General features: G+C 43.2%; 1 protein-coding gene across 1 annotated transcript in view; it reads left to right on the plus strand.

The window, feature by feature from the left end:
• Positions 1-9703: 9703 nt before the first annotated feature.
• The window catches only part of LOC147370366 (placenta-specific gene 8 protein-like), a 77819-nt gene continuing 65993 nt past the window's right edge, over positions 9704-21529 (plus strand). Inside the window, exon 1 of the mRNA XM_086405008.1 lies at positions 9704-9831. The gene's annotated coding sequence lies outside the window, so the exon portion shown is untranslated. The remainder of the gene's footprint in view (positions 9832-21529) is intronic.

Consider the following 21529-nt stretch of genomic DNA (forward strand, 5'->3'; position numbering starts at 1 on the left):
GACTTCTGGTCTCCAGAACATGAGAAAGTGAATGTGGTTTTTAACCACCTTTTTGTTAAGGCAGCCCAAGCAAACTTAATACCAAGCTGTAGTACTGAACTGTACAGAAAAGATACTTTACAAATGCAGTTACTAGAAAGCACTCCCTTTTTCACCCCAACCGTGACTTTTTTTTCTCAAAGCACAAGTTTTAACCCATATGATGCCCATAACAGTAGTAAGCTGAAGACAGCCCTCCAAAGATGTCCACGTCCTAATGCCAGAGCCAGAAAATATATCACCTTATATGGTAAGCGGGCTTTGCAGATATAATTGAGGAGGATCTTGAGGCAGGGAGATTATCCTGGCTTATCTAGGCGGCTGCAGTGTAATGACAAGGGTCTTTCCAAGAAGGAGGCAAGGTCAAGTCAGTAGTAGGAGATGTGATGACAGAAGCAAGAGGTTAGAGTGAGGCAATAGAGGGTTCACAAGCCAAGAAATGTGGGTGACCTTCAGAAGCAGAGAAAGACAAGGACACAGCTTATCCCCTCTGAGCCCCTTGAGGGTCCCAGCCCTGCTGACACCTTGACTTTAGTGCCATGAGACCGAGTTTGGACTTCGGACCTCCAGAACTGTAAGATCATAAACTTGTGTTGTTTTAAGCCACTAAATTTGAGGTAATTTATGGCAGCTTCAACACGTAAACTAATGGAACAATTGTTTGAGCTCCTGTGACCTGTCCTTTCAACTCTTGGTACCAGTGCAGCACTGGCGGAGATTGCAAGTCCAGGTGTCAGCTCGCCTGGGTTTGAGTCTCTCCTTTAACACACACCAGTTACCTGATCTTCCTGTGGTTCAGTTTCTCAAAGGGGCTAAAAATAATCTTGTAGATTTCAGAATCATCTGTCTGAAAGCAGATTCCATGATAACTGGGACTTTGTCTTATCCACTAAAATAGCCCCAGTATAGCACACTGTAGGCATTCAAAAAATATTTGTATTTTATCATACATCAGTGAGCTATCATTTGAATACGTGCCAGAACCAGGGCTAATTGCCACTGTTAGAAATTACGAATGGTGTTCAACAGCACATTAAAAAATTCACAATGTGCGGCACCATAATAAAAATATAGATTTTCATGTTGTTTAGTCATGTCTGACTCTCTTGCGACCCCATGAACTGTAGCCTGCCAGGCTCTTCTGTCCTTGGAATTCTCCAGGCAAAAATACTGGAGTGGGTTGCCATTTCCTTCTCCAGGGGATCTTCCTGACCCAGGAATTGAACCCAGGTCTCCTGCACTGCAGGCAGATTCTTTACCAACTAAGCCATCTGGGAAGCTCAGATTTTCATGTACACATGAGTAAAATATATAAACATATATATATAATGACTAAAGAAAAATAGACATGTCATGGGTAATACATTATTATAATATGGCTTTATAATAACATTAGATAGACACTGGTCTTAAATTTCATGTTTTAAACTAATAATGTAAACTTTAGTTCTCCTATGGCATCACCGCAGAGAAGACAATGGTACCCCACTCCAGTACTCTTGCCTGGAAAATCCCATGGATGGAGGACCCTGGTAGGCTGCAGTCTATGGAGTTGCTAAGAGTTGGACACGACTGAGCAACTTCACTTTCATGCATTGGAGAAAGAAATGACAACCCACTCCAGTGTTCTTGCCTGGAGAATCCCAGGGACGGGGGAGCCTGTGCCGTCTATGGGGTCACACAGAGTCGGACACGACTGAAACGACTTAGCAGCAGCAGCAGCAGCATGGCAACACCAACTCAGTGGACACGAGCTTGAGCAAGCTCCGGGAGAGGGTGAAGGACAAGGAAGCCTGGTGTGCTGCAGTCCATGGGGTCACAGAGAGTTGGACACAACTGAGCAACTGAACAACAACAGCAAGATGTTATTTCTGGGTTAACTGGTGGCTCTGCTCTATATGCTCTACTGCCCAGTGTAGCCACTGGCCACATGAGACGATCAAGCACTTGACACGTGGCTTAATTGAGATATCCTGTAAGTGTTAAATACACACCAGATTCCAAAGACTTAGTATAAAAGGTGCAAAAATCTCATTAGTAATTTACTGATTTCAAGCTGAAATCACATTTTTTTATATTGAGTCAAATATATTATTACAGTTAATTTTACCTGTTTTTTAAATGTGGCTACTAGAAAAACATTGTATTGCACTAGTCACTAACATATTTCTGATATATAGTAACACACTATATGGCATCATCCATATGCAAAATATTTGATCTATAAAAATTACATAAACTCAGAGCTTTAGTTTCCTTATCTTCTAAACACAGGGGAAAAAATTTAACTTCAGTTGGTTGGTGTGAGGCAAAGCTGATAAATTTCGTGGCACATGATAAAAACTCAAAGAATGTTAGTTCCTTTCTCCCCCATTCCCTTCTTTGAAAGGTAAGCAGCTATGGAAAAAGAAAAACACTGAAGCAAACCAGTATGTCAGCACTTTCAGAGTTCAGTGCTACCAACAGTATTGTCTTTCTATTTGTCTGGATGCTTTTTCCTGAATTAGTTGAGAGAGATGATGATAAATAGAAGATTGATAATGGATGGATGGATAAACCGGCCAGTAGAAACATAGATCTTCAGTTAGTCCACCTCATCTATAGACATTTTCATCAGAAAATGGGAAAAAACTTCCTAGCTTTCCTTCCCTTCTCAACCTTGAGCTAGAATCATAAAAGCAGTGCACAGAGCCTAGAACAGTAGGAGCACCCACTAATTGCTTGTTGGATGAATAAATGGACTTATTGGAATAGGTAGGGGATGTAGAAGGGCTTCTCAGGTGGTGCTAATTGTAAAGATGCAGGAGACGTAAGATCAGGACGTAAGGTCAGGAAGATCCCCTGGAGGAGGGCAGGGCAGTTCACTCCAGTATTTTTTGGAGACTCATGGACAGAGGAGCCTGGCAGGCTACAGTCCATAGAATCGCAGAGTCGGACACAACTGAAGCAACTTGGCAGTAGCAGTGTCCATAGAGACCACCTAGTCCAGTGAATCTCTCTAACTTTTGTTAAGTAGGCAACAGAAATGCATTCTGCAAATAGAAGCTTACATGAAGTCCCAATATATAAATTCCAGATTAAAACAGAGACTTGACCCTTTGACCTGTGAAGGTGCCTGAGCCCTTCCTCTGAGGCTCCCATTTTCAATCAGTGGCGTCCCTGCTGAACTGCTGGGGAGATGTGGGATTCTCACACCATCCAGTCAGAAAACTGTTTCTCCTCTAATTCTGCAGGAAAGGAAGCTAGGCCTAAAGAAATAATTTACCTACAGTAATTTACCCATAGGGCTTCCCTGGTAGCTCAGCGTTAAAGAATCCGCCTGCCAATGCAGGAGACATGGGTTCAATCCCTGGGTCTGGAAGATCACCTAGAGAAGGCAGTTGGCAACCCACTCCAGTATTCTTGCCTGGAGAATCCTACGGACAGAGGAGCCTGGTGGGCTACAGTCCATGGGGTTCCAAAAGAGTTGGACACGACTTAGCGACTAAGCAACAACAGAACAATTTATTGCCAGATGAAAACTGAGAGAAGAATGAACATTTAAGTCCACTAACTGTCTAAGAGCCAACTAAATCTTTCCAGCTTCAGATTCTTTATATCTAAAATGAGTAAAATACTACCTACCTTGTGGTGGTGGTATAAGGATTGCACAAGAAAACAATCTCATCTGGTCTCATGACTTTAAATGTCATCTGAGAGAATAGCATTGAAACATGTATTTTATATATATACATATATATATACACATACACACACACACACACATATATATATACACACATGTATATTATCATATATGAAACAGATCACCAGTCCAGGTTCGATACATGAGACAGGGTGCTCAGGGCCAGTGTGCTGGGATGAGAGGGATGGGATGGGGAGGGAGGTGGGAGGGGTTTCAGAATGGGGAACACATGTACACCCATGGCAGATTCATGTCAATGTATGGCAAAACCAATGCAATATTGTAAAGTAATTAGCCTCCAACTAAAATAAATAAACTATTAACAGAGACACACAAAATAAATAAATGTCATCTGTATACTGATTTTTCCTAAATGTGTACCTGCAGCATAAACTTTCCCTTTGAACTTGAACAGAATTGACTGTTAAACTGCCTACTTGACGCTACTCCTTGAATTCCAAATAGGTACCTCCAACTCAACATGTTCAAAACTGAGCTGTCCGTCTTCCCTCTCAAACCTCCCCCCACCCTCTGTACGGCCTCAGTGATGGCATCCACTCTTGCAGTTGTTCTGGCCAAATCCTGGGATTGCCTATGGTTCCTCTCCTCTCACATTGCACATCCAAGACATCACAAGAGCCTCTGGGCTCCACCTTCAAAATCGGTGCAGAAGACCACCTTTCCTTACCTCCACTTCGACCACCCTGGTCCACGTCACCATCTTTTTCTGAACTACGTACTTATATACTACAAGTATTTTGTGATATACCCTGAATATACTGGTACTTCCTAACCGGCCTCCCTCCTTTCTTCTTGCCCCCTCTCATTCTGTTCTCATCGGGTGATCACATAACAGCACAAGCTAGCCCTTGTCGTGCCTCTCAGAACTTTCCAGGGGTGCCCGAGTTATCTCAGTGTAAAGCCAATGTCCTAAGCATAGCCCTCTGGTGTTGTGTGATAAGGCTACCTGTTTCCTCCCGACTCTCCTTCCAGTCTTTCCCTGCTCCCCTGCTCCAGCTCTGCAGGCCTCCTTGCAGTTCCTGGAATTCTTCCCCCAGGGTTCCATCAATGCTGCTCCCTCACCTCCTTCAGGCTTTGCCCGAATACCACCGTCTCGGTGAAACCTACATCTTTGTCTTCCCTTTCTCAAAGTACACACTCAAAATAGACAAACTTCCTTTTCTCTTTTCTTGCTTTATTTTTCTCCATAGTAAAACACAATGTAATTTGATTTGCTATTGTTGTTAAGTCATGGCTGACTGTTTTGCAACCCCATGGACTGGAGCCCACAAGGTTCCATTGTCCATGGGATTTCCTAGGCAAGAATACTGGAGTGGGTTGCCATTTCCTTCTCTAGGGGGTCTTCCTGGACCAGGGATCTCAAAACTTGGCAGGTAGATTCTTTACCATTGAGCCCCCTGAAAGTGTTAGTCACTCAGTCATGTCCTATACTTTGAGACCCCATGGACTGTAACCCACCAGGCTTCTCTGTCCATGGCATTCTCCAGGCAAGAGTACTGGAGTGGGTTGTCATTCCCTTCCCCAGGGGATCTTCCCAACCCAGGGATGAACCTGTGTCTCTTGTCTCTGCATGTGGATTCCTGATAGCTGAGCCACCTGGGAAGCCCCATACATAATTTGATTTTACTTATTGTCTGTCCTCATCATCTAGAATTTAAATTTCATGAGGGCAAGGATTTTTCCTGTTTTACCAGTACTTATATCCAATGCCTGGAAGGGTGTTTAACACAGAGCAAGCCCTCAATAAATATTTGTTGAATGAATCATGTATGTAAAGCTTTTTATAACATGGAACATGTTTATTAAATATTGTGATTGTTTTCAGGCATCTTCAGCTTTCCTTTTCTTCCCAAACTCCCTCTTTCTCGAAATCATCAAGGAGGAACTACTCAGTTAAGAGATAGCTGATTTTAAAGTTCTATTCTAGGAGAATGATTTTCACATTCAGTTCCTAAGCCCGAGTTTCTTAAATGGTTTCAATTTTTCAGGGTTGGGAGAATGGGAAACAGAAAATAGAGAACTTGTTGAAATCATGGACAAAATTTAAAGGAAATATCCTACTCACTAATAAAGTACAAGTTCAATGTAAAGAAATGGAAAGTAATTATGCTAATGCTAATTGGATTTGTTTGTTTAGTTAGAGTTTAAAACTCTAGGAATCTTGTAAAAATTAAAGTTACTATTGGTTATTACAAAATATTGGCTGTATAACTGTAAATGGAAAGTAACCTTTAAAAATTGTATATAACATTTTAAAATAATGAAATACAAAATTAAAATTATCATTTAATTTTTCCGTAGGCAACAGTGATCATTGTACCAAAAATACATGGTCGTGACTCTTATTTCCTTTATGCTTAGGCAATAGAAATACTTGCACTGTATCAGTGAAAATTGCTGGGATCCAAGTTCAAGTCTTGTTTCAGGAATGCCTCATAAACACTAATTCCTTTCCATTTGTGTTATTTCCTTGAAGAGAGATGAGGGCAACTGCAACACGTTAGCATCGAGAATGAGTGTATGTTTCTGATATAACATAATGAATTCTTAATGAATATTTTTTAAAAATTCACTTGAAAACAAGAAAGGTGGTTGTGGTTTTTGTTTTTTTGTTTTTTTTTTGGCCACATGGCTTGTGGGATCTTAGTTCCCTGACCAGGGATGGAACCCAGGTCCTCGGCAGTGAAAGAACAAGTCTTAACCCCTGGACTGCCAGGGAATTCCTGAAAACAAAGTTTTCAGCACAGATTAATTAACTACTAGTTGAAAATTATTACAATCTCATGATTGTAAGAAAAGGCATACAGTTTCATAATTTTTCCCCATTCCTGCATTCACGTTTCTGAGTGTCTTCAATTTGTTCCTGGCTGGTGGATATTGTGTGTGTAGGTAGACCCTCCTCCAAAGTCAGACGTGGGTGAAGTTACAGCAACAGGTGTGACTGTGCTCTAGGAAAAAGGAACAGCAAGAGCAAAACCTGGAAGTAGAGGTAAACCAAGCCAATTCGAGGAGCAAGAAGGTCAGATTTCTCATTTACCCTAGTGCCGTGCTGCACTGTAACTCATGGTGCCCACGTGCCAGTGCACATGCAAATGGCGCTGGCATTCGGAAGGCAGTTGGGCAGTGTCTCCTAGTTAACTCTGCTTTCACCACTTGACTCAGCATTCCCATTCATAGATATTTACCCAAGAGAAAAGGGAACAGTTTCAGACAGAAACCTGCACATTAATGTTTACAGTAGCTCAATTTATAATTGCCCCAAACTGGGGGAAAAAAACCCAAATGTCCTTCAACTGGTAAAAGGTAAGCAATCTGTGGCACGTATTCATGATGGAACACTGATACTGCTAAGGCACTTCAGTCGTGTCCGACTCTGTGCAACCCCAGAGACGGCAGCCCACCAGGCTCCCCCGTCCCTGGGATTCTCCAGGCAAGAACACTGGAGTGGGTTGCCATTTCCTTCTCCAATGCATGCAAGTGAAAAGTGAAAGTGAAGACACTCAGTCGTATCCGACCCTCAGCGACCCCATGGACTGCAGCCTACCAGGCTCCTCCATCCATGGGATTTTCCAGGCAAGAGTACTGGAGTGGGGTGCCATTGCCTTCTCCCCAGTGGGGTATAGGAAGCTAATAATTCCTGGCATGCTGAGATAGCACAACCAAACTCTCACCTGTGGTTGATGGTATCAAAGTGCAAACTGTAACAAATGTCTTGGCATCCCAAGTGGCTGATGCACCTGTTACAGCAGTCAGTGATGACAATACGAAATGTGATGCAAGATCAATTATTTCTGAGTGCACTTGAGTACTTTACAGAAAGAAAATGACCAACTCAAATCTTTTAACTGAGCTCAAGTCACACTTGGAGAGGAACTTCCCTGGTCCAGTGGCTAAGATTCTGGGCTTCCAATGCACAGGGGGCTCAGGTACGCTCCCTGGTCAGGAAACTAGATCCCACATGCCAAAACTAAGAGTTCGACAGCTGCAACTAAAAAGTCCTTTGTACTCCAATGAAGAAGATTCTGTGTGTGACAGCTAAGACCCAGCACAGCCGAATAACAGCTTCAACCAAAAAGTCACATTTGGAGAACTAGAACTCTTCCACGACAGTCCTAAAAGAAGCTTATGCTGGCACTACTGAGAAATAAATATAAAATTTAATTGTTTGAGTTGCTGAATTATCGCAGTGATGGAACTTAGTTTCTGAGCCTCTCTCTCCTATAACAGCAGCTTGCAAACTAAGTCAAGCAAAGGAGCCTGTGAGAAACCCATCTGAGGCCATTCAAGATGTCTTTTTTTTTTTTTTTTTTTTTTTATTCTTCCAATTTTATTTTATTTTTAAACTTTACATAATTGTATTAGTTTTGCCAAATATCAAAATGAATCCGCCACAGGTATACATGTGTTCCCCATCCCGAACCCTCCTCCCTCCTCCCTCCCCATACCATCCCTCTGGGCCGTCCCAGTGCACCAGCCCCAAGCATCCAGCATCATGCATCGAACCTGGACTGGCAACTCGTTTCCTACATGATATTTTACATGTTTCATTGCCATTCTCTCAAATCTTCCCACCCTCTCCCTCTCCCACAGAGTCCATAAGACTGTTCTATACATCAGTGTCTCTTTTGCTGTCTCGTACACCGGGTAATTGTTACCATCTTTCTAAATTCCATATATGTGCGTTAGTATACTGTATTTATGTTTTTCCTTCTGGCTTACTTCACTCTGTATAATAGGCTCCAGTTTCATCCACCTCATTAGAACTGATTCAAATGTATTCTTTTTAATGGCTGAGTAATACTCCATTGTGTATATGTACCACAGCTTTCTTATCCATTCATCTGCTTGAAAGGGATCTTTCATTCTCAAGACCCAGTAGCCCAGTTTTGTAACTAGAAGCATAAGTCAGATTGAACCTCAACATGTTCCCACAGGACAGGTACACATTATGACCCAGGAAGAAATGGTTTCCGTGCCAACCTAACTGCCACATTTTCTAATATAGCTCATCAGAAACCTCAGAAACACATGTGGGAATTTATTTTAGAGATGTTAAAACCAGAAGAATGTGATACAACCCTAGGCCAGGCCAAATGGTCTTCCCTGGTGGCTCAGACAGTAGAGAATCTGCCTGTAGTGCAGGAGACCCGGGTTTAATTCCTGGGTCAGGAAGATTCCCTGGAGGAGGGCATAGCAACCCACTCCAGTATTCTTGCCTGGAGAATTCCATGGACAAAGGAGCCTGGCGGGCTACAGTCCGTGGGGTCTCAAAAGGTAAAACAGGACTGAGCGACTAACACTTTCACTTTTCAGGCCAGATATATTGACCTGAGTATGCTTACCAGAATGCTCTCCTGGCATAATGTGGAGGAGGGGCTGCAAAAGCTTAAGGAGACAGGAATGTTGGACCTAATTTATCATGTGTGATCATCACATCCACCTCCCAGCTCTGTTCCAGGAAAAGGCCCAGAAGATCAGCCCCTTCACTAAGTCACCTACATCCTTGACAGTCTCTGTCCTTGCTCTCTTTCATAGTCTAGGTGTGACTGAAGAGGGTGTCACCATCAAGAGGGGCCCATTGATTTGAATGGGGCTGAGGGCACCCCAGGGTAGCAGAGGCCAAGTTAACAGCATGTAACCATCAAAAACAAGATGTGTGGGGCAGTCATTCTCTGTCAACCAGGGACTCAGCACTAGTTCGGGGGGCGGTGGAAATCTAGTAACCCAGACATTTTATAATTCTTCTGGAATGTACTTAGAATTTGGAGGATCCATAAAGAGAGTCATTGTGCAATGCCCAGTATAATATAATCCTTAGCCCTATAGGAAGATCTCCTGGGTTGGGCTCAGTGCTTTAGGGAAACTTACTCTGACCTCCACTGACCACACCCTCCCTACAGGACAAGGAACCTGTTGGACCCAGAAGACATACTCACTTGGGCCCAGAGCCACTCCCTTCTATACCATGCTTAGGGCTCCTGAGAACCCAGGATTACAATTCCCTGCCCGCAAAGTCCTGAACCAGCCCTTCAGGACGTGTGCAGCCTGTTTCCTGATTCAGTCCTCCCAAGGGCGGGTGGCTAGCTGTGAGTATACATGCCCAGAGTCCTCACGGATGCCAAAGGGGAACGTGCTTTATGGACTTTGCGGTTTGGGACGAAGCGATGGGTAGAACTAGAGGAGGAACTGGCTTTAGGCTAGGGAGGGGCGGTCAGGGAGCCAGCTTTTTCTTTATTCTGCTGTGAACCCCAACAGAAATTAAATTTGAATCTATACTTTCAGGTCATTGTAAATGTATACTTGTCAAATATTTTATATAATAGCTTGTTACCTTGATTTATAGCTTTTAAATAAGTAGACATGTTATGTTGGCATTTCTTTACAGGCATACCTTGTTTTATTGTGCCTCACTCTATAGCACTTCACAGATATTACACTTTTTTTTTAAACAACTGAAGGCTTGTGGGTTGTCAGATGATGGTTAGCATTTTTAAGCAATAAAGTATTTTTGAATTGAGGTAAGACTTTTTTTAGATGCAATGTTATTGGACACTTAACAGACTATAGTGTAGTGTAAACGTATCTTTTATATGCACTAGGCAACTAAACAATTCGTGTGACTCACTTTATGGCCATGTTTGCTTAAATATGACGGTCTGTGACCAAAGCCACAATGTCCCTGAGGCTATGCCTGCATACACTTGCCCCACACTCAGATGTGTGCTGTGAAATAGGCTCTTGGAGGAGGAGTGAGCTTGGTGACCCTGGTGTGCAGTGTTCACAGTGCCCTCGGAATAAATACTCACTTCTACCATGGGTATTCTGGCCTGAAGAATTCCATGGACAGAGGAGCCTGGTGGGCTATCATCCATGGGGTCACAAAGAGTCGGACACCACTAACACTTTCGCACTTTCACCACAGGTTATTTTAAGCTAACAACACGATGACGCAGCCAGAGTTGCACAACTGGCTTTCCTAAGCCGGTTGGGACACACCACATCCCTGCCCCAATCCACAAATATTCTGGGCTGGACTGGCCCGCCTCGTGCCATCTTGCTCGCCTCTTTTCTCTTCCTGTTCTTTCTCCCGCGCCCCTTTCTCCTTTCTCCCTCTCAGGAGTAATATAACTTCTCCTCACTGATGGGTAGTAATTTTACAGCCATCTTCTGTTGTTCAACTCTGGCCTTGGGTCTTAGCGTTCATCCTCACTAGTTTTTCAAACTTTTTCTTTTAACTTATTTCTTGATTTTTTTAACTTTGTATTTTCTTCAGTTCAGTTGCTCAGTCGTATCTGACTCATTGCAACCCCATGAACTGCAACACACAGGCCTCCCTGTCCATTACCAACTACGGGACTTTACTCAAATTCATGTTCATTGGGTCAGTGATGCCATCCAACCATCTCATCCTCTGTCATCCCCTCCTCCTCCGGCCTTCAATCTTTCCCAGGATCAGGGTCTTTTCCAATGAGTCAGTTCTTCACATCAGGTGGCCAAAGTATTGGAGTTTCAGCTTCAGCATCAGTCCTTCCAATGAATATTCAGGACTGATTTCCTTTAGTATGGACTGGTTGGATCTCCTTGTAGTCCAAGGGACTCTCAAGAGTCTTCTCCAACACCACAGTTCAAAAACATCAATTCTTCAGCACTCAGCTTTCTTTATAGTCCAACTCTCACATCCATACATGACCACTGGAAAAACCATAGCCTTGACTAGACGGAACTTTGTTGACAAAGTAATGTCTCTGCTTTTTAATATGCTGTCTAGGTGGGTCATAACTTTTCTTCCAAGGAGTAAGAGTCTCTTAAATTCATGGCTGCAGTCACCATCTGCAGTGATTTTGGAGACCAAATAATAAAGTCTGTCACTGTTTCCACTGTTTCCTATCTATTTCCCATGAAGTGATGGGACCAGATGCCATGATCTTAGTTTTCTGAATGTTGAGCTTTAAGCCAACTTGTTCACTCTCCTCTTTTACTTTCATCAAGAGGCTCTTTAGTTCTCTTCTCTTTCTCCCATAAGGGTGGTGTCATCCACATATCTGAGGTTATTGATATTTCTCCCAGCAATCTTGATTCCAGCTTGTGCATCCTCCAGCCCAGTGTTTCTCATGATGTACTCTGCATAGAAGTTAAATAAGCAGGGTGACAATATACAGCCCTGACATACTCCTTTTCCTATTTGGAACCAGTCTGTTGTTCCATGTCCAATTCTAACTGTTGCTTCCTGACCTGAGTACAGATTTCTCAAGAGACAGGTCAGGTGGTCTGGTATTCCCATCTCTTGAAGAATTTTCCACAGTTTATTGTGATTGATCCACACAGTCAAAGGCTTTGGCATAGTCAATAAAGCAGAAATACATGTTTTTCTGGAACTCTTTTGCTTTTTCGATGATTCAACCAATATTTGATCTCTGGTTTCTCTGCCTTTTCTAAAACCAGCTTGAACATCTGGAAGTTCATGGTTCACGTACTGTTGAAGCCTGGCTTGGAGAATTTTGAGCATTACTTTACTAGCATGTGAGATGAGTGCAATTGTGCAGTAGTTTGAGCATTTTTTGGCATTGCCTTTCTTTGGGATTGGAATGAAAACTGACCTTTTCCAGTCCTGTGGCCACTGCTGAGTTTTCCAAATTTGCTGGCATATTGAGTGCAGCACCTTCACAGCATCATCTTTCAGGATTTGAAATAGCTCAGCTGGAATTCCATCATCTCCACTAGCTTTGTTTCCAAGGCAAACCATTCAATATCACAGTAATCCAAGTCTATGCCCCAACCAGTAACGCTGAAGAAGCTGAAGTTGAATGGTTCTATGAAGACCTACAAGAATTTTTAGAACTAACACCCAAAAAAGATGTCCTTTTCATTACAGGGGACTGGAATGCAAAAGTAGGAAGTCAAGAAACACCCAGAGTAACAGGCAGATTTGGCCTTCAATACGGAATGAAGCAGGACAAAGGCTAATAGAGTTTTGCCAAGAGAACACACTGGTCATAGCAAACACCCTCTTCCAACAACACAAGAGAAGACTCTACACATGGACATCACCAGATGGTCAACAACAAAATCAGATTGATTATATTCTTTACAGCCAAAGATGGAGAAGCTCTATACAGTCAGCAAAAACAAGACCGGGAACTGACTGCGGCTCAGATCATGAACCCCTTATTGCCAAATTCAGACTTAAATTGAAGAAAGTGGGGAAAACCACTAGACCATTCAGGTATGACCTAAATCAAATCCCTTATGATTATACAGTGGAAGTGAGAAATAGATTTAAGGGACTAGACCTGGTAGATAGAGTGCCTGATGAACTATGGACGGAGGTTCGTGACATTGTACAGGAGACAGGGATCAAGACCATCCCCCTGGAAAAGAAATGCAAAAAAGCAAAATGGCTGTCTGAGGAGGCCTTACAGATAGCTGTGAAAAGAGAAGCGAAAAGCAAAGAAGAAAAGGAAAGATATAAGTATCTGAATGCAGAGTTCCAAAGAATAGCAAGGAGAGATAAGAAAGCCTTCTTCAGTGATCAGTGCAAAGAAATAGAGGAAACAACAGAATGGGAAAGACTAGAGATCTCTTCAAGAAAATTAGAGATACCAAGGGAACATTTCATGCAAAGATGGGCTCGATAAAGGATAGAAATGGTATGGATCTAACAGAAGCAGGAGATATTAAGAAGAGGTGTCAAGAATACACAGAACTATACAAAAAAGATCTTCATGACCCAGACAATCACAATGGTGTGATCACTCACCTAGAGCCAGACATCCTGGAATGTGAAATCAAATGGGCCTTAGGAAGCATCACTATGAAAAAAGCTAGTAGAGGTGATGAATTCCAGTTGAGCTATTTCAAATCCTGAAAGATGATGCTGTGAAGGTGCTGCACTCAGTATGCCAGCAAATTTGGAAAACTCAGCAGTGGCCACAGGACTGGAAAAGGTCAGTTTTCATTCCAATCCCAAAGAAAGGCAATGCCAAAGAATACTCAAACTACTGCACAATTGCACTCATCTCACATGCTAGTAAAGTAATGCTCAAAATTCTCCAAGCCAGGCTTCAACAGTACGTGAACCATGAACTTCCAGATGTTCAAGCTGGTTTTAGAAAAGGCAGAGAAACCAGAGATCAAATTGCCAACATGTGCTGGATCATCAAAAAAGCAAGAGAGTTCCAGAAAAACATGTATTTCTGCTTTATTGACTATGCCAAAGCCTTTGACTGTGTGGATCACAATAAACTGTGGAAAATTCTTCAAGAGATGGGAATACCAGACCACCTGACCTGCCTCTTGAGAAATTTGCATGCAGGTCAGGAAGCAACAGTTAGAACTGGACATGGAACAACTGACTGGTTCCAAATAGGAAAAGGAGTTCATCAAGGCTGTATATTATCACTCTGCTTATTTAACTTCTGTGCAGAGTACATCATGAGAAATGTGTGGCTGGAGGATGCACAAGCTGGAATCAAGATTGCTGGGAGAAATATCAATAACCTCAGATATGCAGATGACACCACCCTTATGGCAGAAAGTGAAGAGGAACTAAAAAGCCTCTTGATGAAGGTGAAAGAGGAGAGTGAACAAGTTGGCTTAAAGCTCAACATTCAGAAAACTAAGATCATGGCATCTGGTCCCATCACTTCATGGGAAATAGATGGGGAAACAGTGGAAACAGTAGCTGACTTTATTTTGGGGGGGCTCCAAAATCACTGCAGATGGTGACTGCAGCCATGAAATTAAAAGACGCTTACTCCTTGGAAGGAAAGTTATGACCAACCTAGATAGCATATTCAAAAGCAGAGGCATTACTTTGCCAACCAAGGTTCGTCTAGTCAAGGCTATGGTTTTTCCAGTGGTCATGTATGGATGTGAGAGTTGGACTGTGAAGAAAGCTGAGCACTGAAGAACTGATGTTTTTGAACTGTGGTGTTGGAGAAGACTCTTGAGTGTCCCTTGGACTGCAGGGAGATCCAACCAGTCCATTCTAAAGGAGATCAGTCCTGGGTGTTCTTTAGAAGGAATGATGCTAAAGCTGAAACTCCAGTACTTTGGCCACCTCATGCGAAGAGTTGACTCATTGGAAAAGACTCTGATGCTGGGAGGGATTGGGGGCAGGAGGAAAAGGGGACGACAGAGGATGAGATGGCTGGATGGCATCACTGACTCAATGGACGTGAGTCTGAGTGAACTCCTGGAGTTAGTGATGGACAGGGAGGCCTGGCGTGCTGCAATTCATGCAGTCACAAAGAGTCGGACATGACTGAGTGACTGAACTGAACTGAACTATGGTGGAGGTGATGAAGATAATGGTGACCTCATTCAAAAGATCCCATGCATGTACTACTACACTCAGTGCCCCCAACTCTGCAGCAGGCCACCACCGAGCCACACCTTTGCTGGAGACTCCTGGGCACTCCCGGGCAAGTGTGGGTCAGTCTCTTGTGGGGTCACTGCTCCTTTCTCCTGGGTCCTGGTGTGCACAAGGTTCTATTTGTACCTGCCAAGAGTCTGTTTCCCCAGTCCTGTGTAAGTTCTGGAAGCTCTATGGTGGGGTTAACGATGACCTCCTCCAGGAGGACTTAAGCCATATCCACACCCAGAGCCCCTCCCCCTGCGGCAGTCCACTGCTGACTGTACTTCGGCAGGAGACACTCAAACACAGTTGTGGCTCAGTCTCTGTCGGGTTCCTGGGTCCTGGTGTGCACAAGGTATGTTTGAGCCCTCCAAGCATCTCTGTTGGAATGGAAAGTGAAAGTGAAGTCGCTCAATTGTGTCCGAGTCTTTGGGACCCCATGGACTGCAGCCTCCCAGGCTCCTCCGTCCATGGGATTTTCCAGGGAAGAGTACTGGAGTGGGTTGCCATTTCCTTCTCCAGGGGATCTTCCCGACTCAGGGACTGAACCTGGATCTCCCTCATTGCAGGCGGACACTACATTCTAAGCCTCCAGGGGAATGGGGTTTGATTCTAAATGCGAATTCGCCCCTCCTACCTTCTTGCTGGGGCTTCTCCTTTGCCCTTGGATGTGGGATATCTTCTCATGGCCACCCCAGCACTGCCCAGCCGCCACTCCACCACTCTGGGTTGGGGAGATCCCCTGGAGAAAGAAAAGGCTACCCACTCCAGCCCATGGGGTGGCAAAGAGTGGGACACAACTGAGCGACTTTCACTTACTTTCACTTTCATTTTGCATTGGTGTATAATCCCCATGCCTGGAGACGGAAATGGCAACCTACTCCAGTATTCTTGCCTGGAAAATTCCATAGACAGAGAAGCCTCACAAGCTATAGTCCATGGGATCACAAAGAGTCGGGCACAGTTGAGCACACACGCATAATCCCGATACAAAATTATACCCCAATACAAACTAAAACAGTGTTGTGATAACATTGTGTTTGCACAAACATCGTGATAACACGAATATTGTTTGTTATACAAACAGTGTGATAATTTCAGCTAACAGCAAAGTCAAAGTATTTCTTTTGAATGAATTTGCCACTCTTCTCCAGAGAACTTCTTATTGAACTTACGTTTTGTCCAGCATGTTCCACAGCAGGCTGCTTTGTATAAAAGTCTGGTCTGGAGATAGGTAATTCACCTTAATGACAGCGATGCACTCGAAACAGAATGTTTAGAGGCTTTTGAAACTAAAACTGCCCCCTGCATTCTCCTGGTTTACTGATTCCTGGCAAACTATATATACTTCACCCTTTTCGCTTATCTGGCTTCCTCATTCTGAGCAACAGCTAACGAATTGAGTCAAGCATGGGGGTGGGAATCCAACAATAATTTCATTCTGAGACTGCAATTTTCATTTTCAGTAAGACACCCCGACCTGCGTACTTGCCTCTGAACCCAGGTCCCGAGAGCTGGTTTTAAATTACCTCGTTGAGTTTGTCTGCTGGATGTCTTGGTGAATATTTCTCTAATTCATTCCTCTGTCTGGAGATAGTCCCTGCATATGCTCTGCAGATACCAAGCATCATCATTGCTTTTAGTGAATATTTAACTTGAATCGGGTATTCATTAAATTGCTGCTGCTAAGTCGCTTCAGTCCTGTCTGACTCTGTGCGACCCCATAGATGGCAGCCCACCAGGCTCCCCCGTCCCTGGGATTCTCCAGGCAAGAACACTGGAGTGGGTTGCCATTTCCTTCTCCAATGCATGAAAGTGAAAAGTGAAAGTGAAGTCGCTCAGTTGTGTCTGACTCTAGCGACCCCAGGGACTGCAGTCTACCAGGTTTCTCCATCCATGGGATTTTCCAGGCAAGAGTACTAGAGTGGGGTGCCATTGCCTTCTCCGAAACTTAAACTAGTTGACTGTTTAATAGTTGTGGAGGGACTTCCCTGGTGGTTCAACAGCTAAGCCTCCATGCTTCCAATGCAGGAAGTCGGGATTTGACCCCTGGTCAGGGAAATAGACGTCTCCACGAAGGGACACAGTCTGACACCAACTTTATTCAGCATCTTATATTTATACAGAAGAGCGTGAGAAAGACAAGACAGTTGACATTTTTTCTTGGTTGACCTATACATCTTACAGTCACAAGAAATCTTGAGAGCATGGGAATGGCACCCTGTTATTATTTCTTACACCAGATAACATTTCTCTGTGCGTGAGAAGTTTGCACAGGACTCCAGGTGTCTGCAGTAAATAAGCGCCTAATCTCTAGGGTGGCGGGACAGAGAGCTATGTTTGCAAGCAAACCCTCAAGGACTGAGGCAGCTCCCAGAGCTTGTGTCCTTCGGACAAAGGACCCTGTTCTCACGGGCAGCTCCCCGCATCGTCCCCTTCTCCTCTTGCCCCCAATCCCTCCCAGCATCAGAATCTTTTCCAATGAGTCAACTCTTCACATGAGGTGGCCAAAGTACTGGAGTTTCAGCCTTAGCATCATTCCTTCCAAAGAAATGCCAGGGCTGATCTCCTTCAGAATGGACTGGTTGGATCTCCTCGAAGTCCAAGGGACTCTCAAGAGTCTTCTCCAACACCACAGTTCAAAAGCATCAATTCTTCGGCGCTCAGCCTTCTTCACAGTCCAACTCTCACATCCATACATGACCACAGGAAAAACCATAGCCTTGACTAGACGAACCTTGGTTGGCAAACTAATGTCTCTGCTTTTGAATATGCTATCTAGGTTGGTCATAACTTTCCTTCCAAGGAGTAAGCGTCTTTTAATTTCATGGCTGCAGTCACCATCTGCAGTGATTTTGGAGCCCCAGAAAATAAAGTCTGACACTGTTTCCACTGTTTCCCCATCTATTTCCCATGAAGTGATGGGACCGGATGCCATGATCTTCATTTTCTGAATGTTGAGCTTTAAGCCAACTTGTTCACTCTCCTCTTTCACTTTCATCAAGAGGCTTTTGAGTTCCTCTTCACTTTCTGCCATTAGGGTGGTGTCATCTGCATACCTGAGGTTATTGATATTTCTTCTGGCAGTCTTGATTCCAGCCTGTGTTTCTTCCAGTCCAGCGCTTCTCATGATGTACTCTGCATAGAAGTTAAATAAACAGGGTGACAATATACAGCCTTGACGTACTCCTTTAGCAGCAGCTTAATTTTAGATGATTACCTGCTCCAAGATGGGAGTGGAGGGAGGATAAAGATGGAAGAGACGTAGGTTACATATGTTAATCTCAGTTTGTGTCAAGTGTATATACATTTTATTTTTTAAATTTTATTTTCTTTTTAAACTTTACAGTATTGTATTAGTTTTGCCAAATATTGAAATGAATCTGCCACAGGTATACATGTGTTCCCCATCCTGAACCCTCCTCCCTCCTCTCTCCTCCCTCCCCATACCATCCCTCTGAGTCATCCCAGTGCACCAGCCCCAAGCATCCAGTATCGTGCATCGAACCTGGATTGACAACTCGTTTCATACATGATATTATACATGTTTCAATGCCATTCTCCCAAATCTTCCCACCCTCTCCCTCTCCAACAGAGTCCATAAGACTGTTCTATACATCAGTGTCTCTTTTGCTGTCTCGTACACAGGGTTATTGTTACCATCTTTCTAAATTCCATATATATGCATTAGTATACTGTATTGGTGTTTTTCTTTCTGGCTTACTTCACTCTGTATAATAAGCTCCAGTTTCATCCACCTCATTAGAACTGATTCAAATGTATTCTTTTTAATGGCTGAGTAATACTCCATTGTGTATATGTACCATAGCTTTCTTATCCATTCATCTGCTGATGGACATCTAGGTTGCTTCCATGTCCTGGCTATTATAAACAGTGCTGAGATGAACACTGGGTTACACGTGTCTCTTTCCCTTCTGGTTTCCTCGGTGTGTATGCCCAGCAGTGGGATTGCTGGATCATAAGGCAGTTCTATTTCCAGTTTTTTAGTCCCTTCGTTTTAAAAAATAAATATTTCCTTAGTATTTATTGATTTTTCTGCCTTTGTTAGGTCTTAGTTGCAGCAAGCAGGATCTCCTAGTTGCAGCATGCAAATCTTAGCTGAAGCATGTGGGATCTAGTTCCCCAACCAGTGATGGAACCCGGGCCTCCTACATTGGGAGCACTGAGTGTTAGCCACTGGACCATCATGGAAGTCCCAGTAGCCCCTTCATCTCATTGGATCTTTCCACTCACATCATTTCCAGTAGTGTAGATGCTAATTTACTTAATAAATGTTTGATCCCAATCTCTTCTGATCATTACCAAATCAACTTTATCCAGTACTTAAGATTGGTATGAAGATAAATTCATGTAAGATTGGCAATGCTTTCCTAGAAGTAGTAAATAGAATCTAGGGATTGGTTAAAAAGTTCAGTACTTATAACTTTGAAAGGAAGTGAGTAATATTCTATTTCTGTCAGTTAGTATATCAGTTCTTAACCTGATAAATTGTTTCAATATGCATTACTATTCTAGTTATATAAACTCCCTGGGGGCAACAACAGTTATATTTTATATCTTACCTGCCATTGTATCTCATCATCCAGATTTTCTTCTTCTTTCTTTTTTTCTGAGGTGAGTTAAGAGGAAGCTTTTTTTCTTAAAGATTTGTATTCTTGAGAGATGGCAAATTGTATAAAAATTCCACATTTTACTGGAATTTACTGGAAGGAAATGAGATGAGACAGAGGTCTTTTGTGGGGGCAAGGGTCGGGGGTGCTGCTCTTCATTGCAGCATGCAGGCTCTCTAGTTGTGGCTCAAAGGCTTTTAGTTTGCCCAACATGTGGAGTTCCCTAACCAGGGCTTGAATCTGTATCCCCTGTGCTGGGAGGTAGATTCTTAACCACGGGACTACCAGGGAAATCCCCGATGTAGAGGTCTTAATAGCAAAATTAACAGACAAACTAATCTTTGGGGTAATCTTTGGTAGTATCCAGAGAAGACGATGGCACCCCACTCCAGTACTCTTGCCTGGAAAATCCCATGGACGGAGAAGCCTGGAGGGCTGCAGTCCATGGGGTCGAAAAGAGTCGGCCATGACTGAGTGACTTCACTCTCACTTTTCACTTTCATGCATTGGAGAAGGAAATGGCAACCCACTCCAGTGTTCTTGCCTGGAGAATCCCAGGGACGGGGGAGCCTGGTGGGCTGCCGTCTATGGGGTCACACAGAGTTGGACACGACTGAAGTGACTTACCTTACCTTACCTTTGGTGGTATCATAAAATAAGATAGTCCTCAGTAAGATAGTAAAATCCCCACCTTATTTCTAAGAAAGACATGAATGCTAAAGAATTGGAGTGACAGAAAAATAGTTTCATCCATGCTAAGCACACTTAACACACATATAAGTACTTATTGGAGGAGAAATTCTTTCTACCAAAGGACACCTTAGAGATTCCTGATCCCCAGTTATTATTCTCTTACAGTCTCCTTGCAATGCTTAGTCCAGAGGTAGGTCTGGGTTCCTATGATGGCAGGATATTCACATCACTCAAGATGGTTCACCGTGTCCTCATTGATACATTAACCACATGCTTCAAATCAGAGGGACAGTGAGATAAGAAAATCATGCCTCCTGATCTCAAAATAGACTCAAGACACTTAAGAAAACAGCAGTGACTCTTTTATGAATTCCTGCTTGGTGTCTGTTTACTTTTCTCCTTCGAGGAGAGTCCTCTCATTGATATGCTACTGTCTTGGATAGAATATTTGGAAATTCCTGAATCTTGTACTTGAAGATACTTTGACTTTTTTGATGGCAAATCCTTTATTAGGCCTGTGGTCCTCAGGCCTAATAAACTAAAAGCTGGTCCTGAGATCAGAGCCAGCTGTCAAAGGGAGGGTCCCTGCTCCACCACACAGGACAATAGCAGTTATTTTTGCTGAATCTCACATCGACAATCTTTAAAGTCTATTAAGGGAGGTCCAAGGTTCTTTGCCAACTCAGTCAGCATCACCAGGGCTGAGTATACCTTGGTTTTCTCAACTCTAAGTGTCCTTACTCTCAGAGCAGAGGACATAATACAAGATTTCTTTCCAACTTCTTAGAACACAGTCATAGCAAAATAATGTCCACATTCAATTGCAGTTGGTTTGGTCAAGTAGTGTAGACAAATAGGGAAAAGAGAACAAGTCAGATCTTGAAGTCTGGTGAATCTTAGGCAGCTATCTTCCTTCTATGATGTCTATAGCCAAAGCTCTCAAATCAACCCTCCAATGCCAGCTTTAGTAGTTCCACCCTGTTTTTTATACAAATAATCTCTTACTTCCCCCTCCCTTCCCTTTATCATGAAGTTTATGGAGCAAAGACCATAGGCTGATGATGTATTATGAGGTTGAACACATTGATCACCAGTTTTAAGGTC

The sequence above is a fragment of the Bos grunniens genome, chromosome 6, assembly GCF_055505025.1.
Source record: "Bos grunniens cultivar Pamir isolate PY7600 chromosome 6, Bosgru_T2T1.0, whole genome shotgun sequence".
Lineage (NCBI taxonomy): Eukaryota > Metazoa > Chordata > Mammalia > Artiodactyla > Bovidae > Bos > Bos grunniens.